The sequence below is a fragment of the Oratosquilla oratoria genome, chromosome 15 (genome assembly GCF_046742065.1).
Source record: "Oratosquilla oratoria isolate Oo_2021 chromosome 15, ASM4674206v1, whole genome shotgun sequence".
NCBI lineage: Eukaryota > Metazoa > Arthropoda > Malacostraca > Stomatopoda > Squillidae > Oratosquilla > Oratosquilla oratoria.
The window spans coordinates 45,740,549-45,750,548 of record NC_134791.1 but is presented as its reverse complement, the minus strand read 5'-3'; positions in this window follow the sequence as shown (position 1 = coordinate 45,750,548).

The window sequence follows — 10,000 nt, the reverse complement described above, 5'->3', positions numbered from 1 at the left end:
ACAGTGCTTGTTAGCGAGACTGGTCTATAATTAGTAGGTTCTTCCTCGTTTCCTCTTTTATATATTGGTGCAATGTTGGCATTTTCCAGTCTTTTAGTATTTTTCCTTCTTTAAGTGAGCAACGTAATATGTTGTATATTTTGTCCATTAGTTCTTCTCTACATTCTTTTAGTATCCAGTTTACAATTCCGTCCGGGCCGTGCGATTTCCTAACATCAAGGTTTGTTAATTGCTCCATTATTTCTTTTTGTGTTATTATTATTTCGCTCATGGGGGAAATCGCACTTCACTTCCTTTGTCCCAATACTGTACTTTCTCTATAGTGAAAACCGACTTGAAATGATTATTCATGACTTCGGCCATTTATAGATCTGTGTATTCCGTATTTCCTTAGCGCAGTTTCACAATTTCCTGTTCAATTTTAATTTTACCATTCACATATCTATAGAATAGTTTGGGTTGTTCTTTGTATTTTTCTATTATGTCTTTTTCATAATTCCTTTTTTCCTATCTTCGCACTTTTACATATTCATTTCTATAGTTTATATATATTTCCCATTTCCAGTTGTTTTTTTTTTCTCCATCTTATCCAAGCTTTGCCTCTTCTATCTTTTGCCTCACTGCATTTTCTGTTGAACCAGCATTTAATGTACACTCTCTTGTTTCTGTCTTGGTACGTACCTATTCACTCCTTCATTATAGTTATCTATCAAGATCTCCCATTTCTCTTCGACTTTTGTCTCTTCCATGTAGAATTTTTCCCATTTTTTATCTTGAAAGAATTTCTTTAGTTTTCCAAAGTCCGTTTTACTGTACATCAATCTTCCTTTCCTATACTTTTCATTTCTCTCCATATTTCTTCTTTTAGTTCAGTCTCTATAAGTATATGGTCACTCTTTCCAAATGGTATCTTGTATTCAATTTTATCCACAATTTCAGGTTCTGTTGTAAATATCAAATTCAATCTCGACGGCTCCTCATTACTTCTGCATTTGGTGTTTTCATTGACCCATTGAGTCATTGTATATTCCATGGTCATGTCCAGTTATACATTACTCCACAGATCCTCCCCGCCTTTCACTGTCATTTCCTCCCAACATATTTCTTTGCAGTTAAAGTCCCCCATGATTACCAGGTTACCTCTGCCTGTTAGTATCTCGTTTAATGAATGCCTTGTATCTTCTAGCATTTTTGCATGTTCATTCTCTTTCCAAGAGCTCGTTTTAGGGGACACATAAATCACCACAAGCTTTTTACTTTTCATGTCCTTGTCTTCGACTTTTATCATGATCAGTTCTATATTGCTTTTACCCTCCGTAATCTTTGTCACATTCAAGTTTTTCTTGGCCAAGAACATAATTCCTCCTCCCTGTTTCTCGATTCTGTTTTTAATTCAATAGTTGTATAACCCTTGTCCAACATTAATGTGTGGTATTGAACCCTTTAATTTCATCTCCACAATTCCCATTATGTCTGGTTTTTCATCTAACAGGTAATCATTTAATTCATTCAATCCTGAAATTAATCCATCAATGTTAGTATATGCCACTTTTATTTTTTCTTTCTCCATCTTTTTTTTTTCTGTTTTTCTTCGCCCATTGTGATGTACCATTTTCTCAGTCTCATGTCAAATATCCTCCAATAGAATTCCTTGCTTTCGGTCTTCGTTCTCTACGCTTTTTATTTTATTTTTTTTCTTATTTAGCTTCATATTTTAGTGTCTTCTCTTTTTCTAATTCCTCAACACTCATTTCTCTTCTTATTCATATATCATTGTAATTTTCGCTCCTTGCCAACTTAATTGCTTTTTCTAATATGTCTTCTACTACCATTTACAATCTTAGTTTTATCTTTAGAGGTCAATTTCTTTCCTTAGAATAATGTCCCATCCTATACACATCATCTATATCTTTCTCTATTTCCCGATCACCATCCTTTATTTATTTTAAGATTGCTATAGTTGTTTCTTTTTCTTCTTTTTCTCTCGTGTATCTCGCCAGACCATGTTTTCCCTTAGTCCATAAACCACAATACATTTTTTTTTATACCCACTGCATTTCTAACACAATTTGCCTTTTCTTTAATTACTTGAATAATTGTATCTTTTGTATTTTTCTGCATCTGTTGTTGGGCTATTTCTTTAAATGCGATTTCTTCATTTTCTCTGTTTTCCTTCCATTTCTTAATCTTTTGCATACTTTCTCACTTAAGTTTTCTTGATCTTTTTCAGTCTTGTATTTTGTTATTTACCTCTTTTTTTAAGTTTTTACTATTGGTAGAATAATTGGTTTTCCTCTTTTTAATTTCACGCTTAATTTCTATTATATTGTTTTCATTGCCAAAAGTTCGGTTCTTAGTTCTCAGTTTGTTTTTCTTATGTCGGAAATCTCGATGTTAGCTTGGGCTAAACATTCCATTAATTCTACAATTTCTTTCCTTAGTTCCATGACTTCGTTCTCCCACCATTTCCTATTTCTACTCATTTCCCTTTCTATGTCTAAGATTTGACTTAAATTTCTTCTCTCGTATTTACCAAAACCTGACAACCATTCTTCATCATACCTTCGCCTTTTTGCTGGTGATTCAAATTGCCTGTTTACATTGTACCTCAGTGTGGCACCCCTAGATGTCTCTGCTATCGAGTCATCTTTCGATTCAAAATTATCGTTGTTTTCCTGCCCTTTCTCTTATTACGTCAAACTAGCACTGCAGAGAATTCATTGTGGACACCCTCAATTGTTTCCCCTCCTATTCAATACAAACCAGGCTTCCTTCTTTCGTTGTATAACCAAGAATTTTTCTCGTCTATGAAGCAAAAACGAAGAGATGCTTACGGTTCCGAAGCTAGTGTGTGTTTGTGTGTTTGTGTGTGTGTGTGTATTCACCTTTGGTCTTTTGGATCATACGCTGGACTTGTGATCGTCAGCAATTTCCCTCCCGGAAGAGAGCTCGTATGACCGATCTATGGGTAATGCTGTGACCTTACACGCACACACACCTCCAACTCCCCGCCCACGAGAGCTGGAGTAACGACTTGAAGCGCAGCGGTACTGAATTTTATTTCAGCCCTCGGCAGGATTCGAACCCGGACCGCCGTAGTGACAGTCGGGGGACTCTACCAACCGCGCCACCGAGTCGTGTGTGTGTGTGTGTGTGTATGTATACGAGAGGTGATTGAAAAATCGTGTCCTATGGTAGAAAGACACGAGATAAGACTTGTAGCTTTTTTCACACAAAATCTAATCTTTCATAAGCCGGTATAAGAATTTTCAAGCCTTTAACGTAGTGTGTGTGTGTGCATATATATATATATATATATATATATATGTATATATATACATATATATATATATACATACATACACACACGCGCGCGCGCGCGCGCGCACATACACACAGAACTTTGATTTGGGACAGAAAGCTACTGTAGAGAAAATGGACAAAATTGGTAATCGGGCAGTCATTTAATACCTCCACATCAAGGGCTTAATTCCAAAATAGAATTTACGAGGACATAGTGGTTACTCTACGAGACAATGCTCCTTCATACAGCATGGTTAGAAAATGGGCAGCCGATTTCAAACGGGACAGGGTCAGCCTGGAAGATGATCCTCGTCAAGGAAGGCCTGCCACTGTCACGACTAAGAAATCATAGACAAAAGCCATGACATGTTGCTCACAGATCGGCGTTTGACTTACCATCTTATTGCGACAGAGAGTTGGGCATCTCCCAGGAACGTGTTCATGCAATTGTCCACAACCATCTTGAAATGACGAAGGTCTTAGCTCGATGGGTCTCAAAACTTCTCGGACCTGATCAGAAGCGGCTTCGATGCAACATGTCAAAGAACAATCTTGTCATTTTTTATGCTTATCTACCAAGATTTATCCGGCGACTTGTGGCCCTTGATGAGACTCGGGTTCACCGCGTCGAAAGAACAATTAAAACAATGGAATCATGGATCTCCAGCTCCAAAGAAGGCCAAATCGGTGATCTCTGTAGGGAAGGTGATGGCTTTTTTTTTGGGGGGGGTTCCGAGGTGGTGCTACTGGTGGATTATCTAACAAAGGGTCAATCCATTACTAGACCATACTACGCCAACTTAATAAGGCAGCTGCGAGGGAAAAGTAAGAAAAAAACTGCGCCAGCACACAGATCCGCAGTGGCTCTTGCTACCATACATGATTGCGGCTTCCAGCTAGTTGAACAATCGCCCTATTCACCTTCTTTGGCTCCCCTAGACTACTATCTATTTCCCAAGATGAAAAAAGAGCTCAGCGGTCAACATTTCGCCACGGATAATGACGTCACTGATGCCGTAGAGGTGTATTTGGAGGACCAAGACGCAAGCTTCTACGAAGAGGGGATCCGTAGTCTCCTTGATCGTTGGAATAAATGTGTAGACTTGCAAGGGGATTACGTTGAAAAATAAACGTATCAATTTCTCATTAAATAAATCTTTGTACCTTAAGTTACGAATTTCTCAATCACCCCTCGTATATGTGTGTGTATATATATATATATATATGTATATATATATATATGTATATATATATATACATATATATATATATATATATTGCTGATACACACACACAAGAAAGTAAAAACTGAAGAGGATTGCGAATCACTGCAGGAAGACCTGAATAATGTATGGAACTGGAGTCAGAAATAGGAAGTGGACTTCAACATTAACAAGTGTAGTATAATGGACATTATGAAATTGTAACCAAGGAGGTAATGAAGGAGGGACCCGAAAAAGATTTGGGTGTAATTATCTCAAACGACTTGTCCTATGACAAACAGATAAACAAAATTGTCGGAGAATCCTACAACTTGCTAAGATCAATAAAAGTGGCATTTACATATCTGGACGAAGAAATTATGAAAAAAAATATTGGTCACACTGATAAGGCCTAGACTAGAATATGCGGCGACATTGTGGTCACCCAGTACCAAAAAGAATATAAAGAAAATTGAAAGAATCCAGAGAGCAGCAACAAAAATGGCACCTGCACTTGCAAACTTGTCATATGAGGCGAGATTGGCTAAACTGGAGTTACCGACTCTGGAGCAAAGAAGAGAGAGAGGTGACCTAGTGACCATCTACAGAATCATAAAAGGCACAGAAATACTCGATAGGGAGGACTTGTTAATCTGGGACAAGAGAAGCACAAGAGGACATGGAAAGAAAATAAAGAAGCATAGCTACAGAAGAGATCTGAAGAAAAACAGTTTTCCACATAGTGGTGGACACTTGGAACAAAGTGGACAATGAAAAAAAAAACATTCATGAATTTAAGAGTAAACTAGACACTGCGAGATACAAAGGCAGGACACCACGAGCGTAGCTCTCCTTCCCGCAAAATACAACTAGGTAAAACAACTAGGTGTGTGTGTGTGTGTGTGTGTGTGTGTGTGTGTGTGTGTGTGTGTGTGTGTGTGTGTGTGTGTGTGTGTGTGTGTGTGTGTGTGTGTGTAAAAAATATAAAATGTATTACAACAAAACCACTAGAAACGTGTGTTCTACAGATGCAAGGTACCACTAATGAAAAGAAACGACCGAAGCAGAGTGCTTTTGTGGATTATATCCATTGCAGACCTACATAAAGAATACAAACAAGCATCATATATAGTAAGAGGAAAGAGGACGTGGACACAAGGGATCCATGTGTCAACGGTAGGAGAAGGTAGTTACAAAATATCATATTGACAAAAGATCAAGGGATGTGGGAAGCTCTCCATGGGTACAAGTTGTGGATCAGGTGTGTAATGATTCTTACAATTGGAACATGTTTGTAGTCCAGGGTATACAGTATTGATGAGGAAATAAGAAATGTTTATGATATTGGTATTAAATTGAAATATCCAAAACATTTCATTGGCATCTCTTACAATTTTACAAGGAAAACTTTTAACAACCCTCAATCAGTCAAACCTTGTGTCCATAAAAACCTAGTAGAGGGTAGAAGGGAGTGGCGTATTTCGGGGATGAAAGGGATGGGGGTGGTTTCTATGCCTTTTTGTTGAGGGGAGGGGGGGGGTTGCCTCCCATGTAAGGGGGAAGAAAGCCTTTGGTATATGTATGTATGTATGTATATATCATGCTTGTTTGTACTCTGTATTTCTGCACTGAAGATGTAATACACGAAAGCGTTCTGCTCCGGTCGTTTCTTTTCATTAGTGTTTACCTTAAGGCCCAAATACACTGTCTATCATGATCGTACAATTTTCGAGATTGCACAAACAGTGTTTGAGCCCTACACTACTAACAAGATTGTGCAATCATTAGTTGACCCCTAAAGCTTGTGGCGTGAAGATGAGCAAAGAGGCAGCGTGCATAGCCATTATTCTGGCTTTAGACGATGAGGAGGAAAGTAAAAGTAAGGAAAGAAAGATTTGGATGAAAGAGTGGTTCAAAAAAAGAAGTAAATTCACGCATGAAAATCTTCTACAGGAGTTGCTCCTCTCTGCCCCTGAAGATTACGAAAATTATCTACGTGTGAAAGGCTTTCTAGTACTTTACGATTCCTGGCTACTGGACAAACATTTCAGGAATTAATGTTCACCACAGTTATTTCTCCACAAACCCTTAGTCGTATCATCATGGAAACTTGTAGTGCTATCTGCAGTGTACTAAAGGAGTATATTAAGTTAAATAAAGTGCAGATGACACAAAAATATTGATAATAGTTAGACTACTAAATGGCAAATTCATTGACACCATCACCAAATACCACAATGAAGGCGTACAGATATCATCTACTCCAGCACTTGACTTCATACTGTTTAGTACCTTCTTCAGTTCCCTTCGATAGTTCCAACGTAAAGAAATTATTTTCTTGGTTACCGTGGATCGTGAGGCACTAGGGTTCTATCAGTTTGACGTAGTATTCCCTTTTCAAAAGCCTGTTCTTATAATCACCGTTTTTAATTTTTCACAAAGCAGGAAAATTTCTATAAAGTTGAATAAACTCCCTCCATAAATCTTGAGAGTCCCGTACACTCGCCATGGTACCAAAGAAAAGACTGAGCTGTTGGCGCAATCATTGTTACTGACTATCAGTCGTAATGGCGTAACTACTATATTTGGACAAACACTACTCAGTCATCTGCGCAATCACACCTACTCACTAAGGATATGCCTGCACAGCCACTTACATTGCACGATCATGATTGACAGTGTATTTGGGCCTTTATATATATATATATATATATATATATATATATATATATATATATATATATATATATATATGTATATATATATATATATATATATATATATATATATTTATATACATACATGTAAAGACAGACAAATATGGAGGTGAGGTGGCAAAATGAGACGTTAAGGCTAGAGTATGGAGCTTTATTCAGAACCAGACGTTTCGACCACTTAGTACACCGAGGAAGGCCCAAGAGGTCGAAACGTCTGGTTCTGAATAAAGCTCCATACTCTAGCCTTAACGTTTCATTTTGCCACCTCACCTCCAGTCTTTTCTACTCCAACAGTGGTTTCTACGTGATATATATAAATATATATATATATATATACATATATATATATATATATATATATATATATATATATATATATGTGTGTGTGTGTGTGTATTTACCTAGTTGTATTTACCTAGTTGTATTTTACGGGAAGGGGAGCTATGCTCGTGGGGTCCCGTCTTCATATCTCATTTTATCTAAACTATTTTTAAATTCATGTATTGTTTTTGCACACACCACTTTCTCATCTAACTTGTTCCAACTGTATATTGCTCTGTGAGGAAAGCTGTTCTTTTTAAAATCTCTTCTATAGCTGTCTTTTTTTATTTTCTTTCCGTGTCCTCTTGTATTTCTGTCATCCCATTTTATCAGATTCTCTCTATCAGTAATTTCTATGCCTTTCATGATTCTGTAAATAGCTATCAAATCTCCTCTCTCTCTTCTTTGCTCTAGTGTCTGTAGTTTAAGTTTTTGTAGTCTCTCTTCATATGATAGTTTTGAGAGTGTTGGTGCCAGTTTTGTAATTGCTCTTTGTATTCTTTCAAGTTTTTTTATACATTTTTTTGTACTTGGTGACCATATCGTTGCTGCATATTCCAATCTTGGTCTTATCAGGGTGATTAGGATTTTCCTCACCATTTCTTCATCCAGGTATGTAAATGCCACTTTGATTGTTCTTATTAAATTATAAGTTTCTCCAAAAATCTTATTTATATGTTTCTCAGGTGACATATTATTCATAACAATGACTCCCAGGTCCTTCTCATTTTCTACTTTTTTTATTCCTTCTTTTCCCAAATTATATGATCCTGTTATTCTGTTTTTGCTTTTTCCAAATTCCATTATACTACACTTTTTTGTATTGAACTCCATCTCCCACTTCCTACTCCATTCTTGTACTTTATTTAGATCTCTCTGTAGTGATTCACAATCTTCTTCAGTTTTCACTCTTTTCAGGAGTTTTGCATCATCTGCAAAGAAGCTCATATAGCTTTCAATTCCTTCATCCATATCATTAATATATATAGCAAACATTATTGGGGCCAGAACTGTTCCCTGCGGGACACCGCTTATTACTTCATTCCATTTTGAGTGCTGATCTCTTATCACTACTCTCATTTTTCTTTCTTGCAAAAAGTCTTCCATCCAATTTAGCAATTTACCTTGTATTCCTCCTTCATATTCTAATTTCTTAAGCAACTTCTTATGTGGTACTTTGTCAAAAGCTTTTTTTAGGTCTAGAAATGCACAATCAGCCCATCCATCTCTTTCTTGTATTATATCTATTAGCCTTGAATAGAAACATATTAAATTGGTGACGCATGATCGTCCTTGTCTGAATCCAAATTGCCTTGGATTTAGTACGTTGTTTTTTTCCAAGTATTTTACCCATCTACTTTTGATAATTCTTTCACATATTTTTGCTATTGTACTTGTTAGAGAGACTGGTCTATAGTTGGTAGGTTCTTCTTTATTTCCTCCTTTATATATAGGTACTATATTTGCTTTTTTCCAATCTTCTGGAACTTTTCCTTCTTTTAAGGAACTGCTTATTATGCTATGTATTTTGTCTGCCAGTTCATTCCTGCATTCTTTCAGAATCCAGTTTGCTATTTCATCTGGCCCATGCGATTTTCTGACATCAAAATTACCCAAGTGTGTCAATATTTCATTCTTTGTTACTTCTATTTCTTCCATAGGGGGGACTTTTTCCTTCCACTCAATCTCTTCAGGTTGTATATTTTCCCTTGTAAACACTGATTTAAAATGTTTGTTCATAATTTCTGCCATTTCCATTTCCTCAGTGTATTCAACTCCTCCTTGTCTTAATTTCTCTAAGTCTTGTTTGTTTTTCAGTTTATTGTTTACAAATCTGTAGAATAGTTTTGGTTGATCTTTACACTTTTCTATAACATCTTTTTCATATTTTCTTTTTTCCTCTCTGCACTTTTGTACATATTCATTTCTATAACCAGTATATATTTTCCATTTTTCAGGTCTTCTGTCTTTTTTCCATCTGTTCCAGGCTTTGTCTCTTTTGTCCTTTAACTCCCTACAACTTTTGTTGTACCAGCATTTTACATATTCTTTTTCTTGTTTTTGTCTTGGGACATACTTTTCCACTCCTTTTTTGTAAATTTTTGTCAAAATATTCCATTTCTCTTCCACTGTTGTTTCTTCTTTGTATATTTCTTCCCAGTTTTCTTGTTGGAAGAATTCTCTTATTTTATCAAAGTTTGTTTTTTCATACATCATTCTTCCTTTTCTATATTGTTCATTTCTTTTCATATATTTTTCTTCATTAAGTTCCAGTTCAATCAATATGTGGTCACTTTTACCTATTGGTGTTTTATATTCAATCTTGTCCACTATTCTAGGTTCAGATGTAATTATTAAGTCTAGCCTCGATGGTTCTTCTTCATTTCTATACCTAGTGTTCTCTTGTATCCATTGTGTCATTGAATGGTCAGTAATCATCTCAAGTAGAGCATTTCC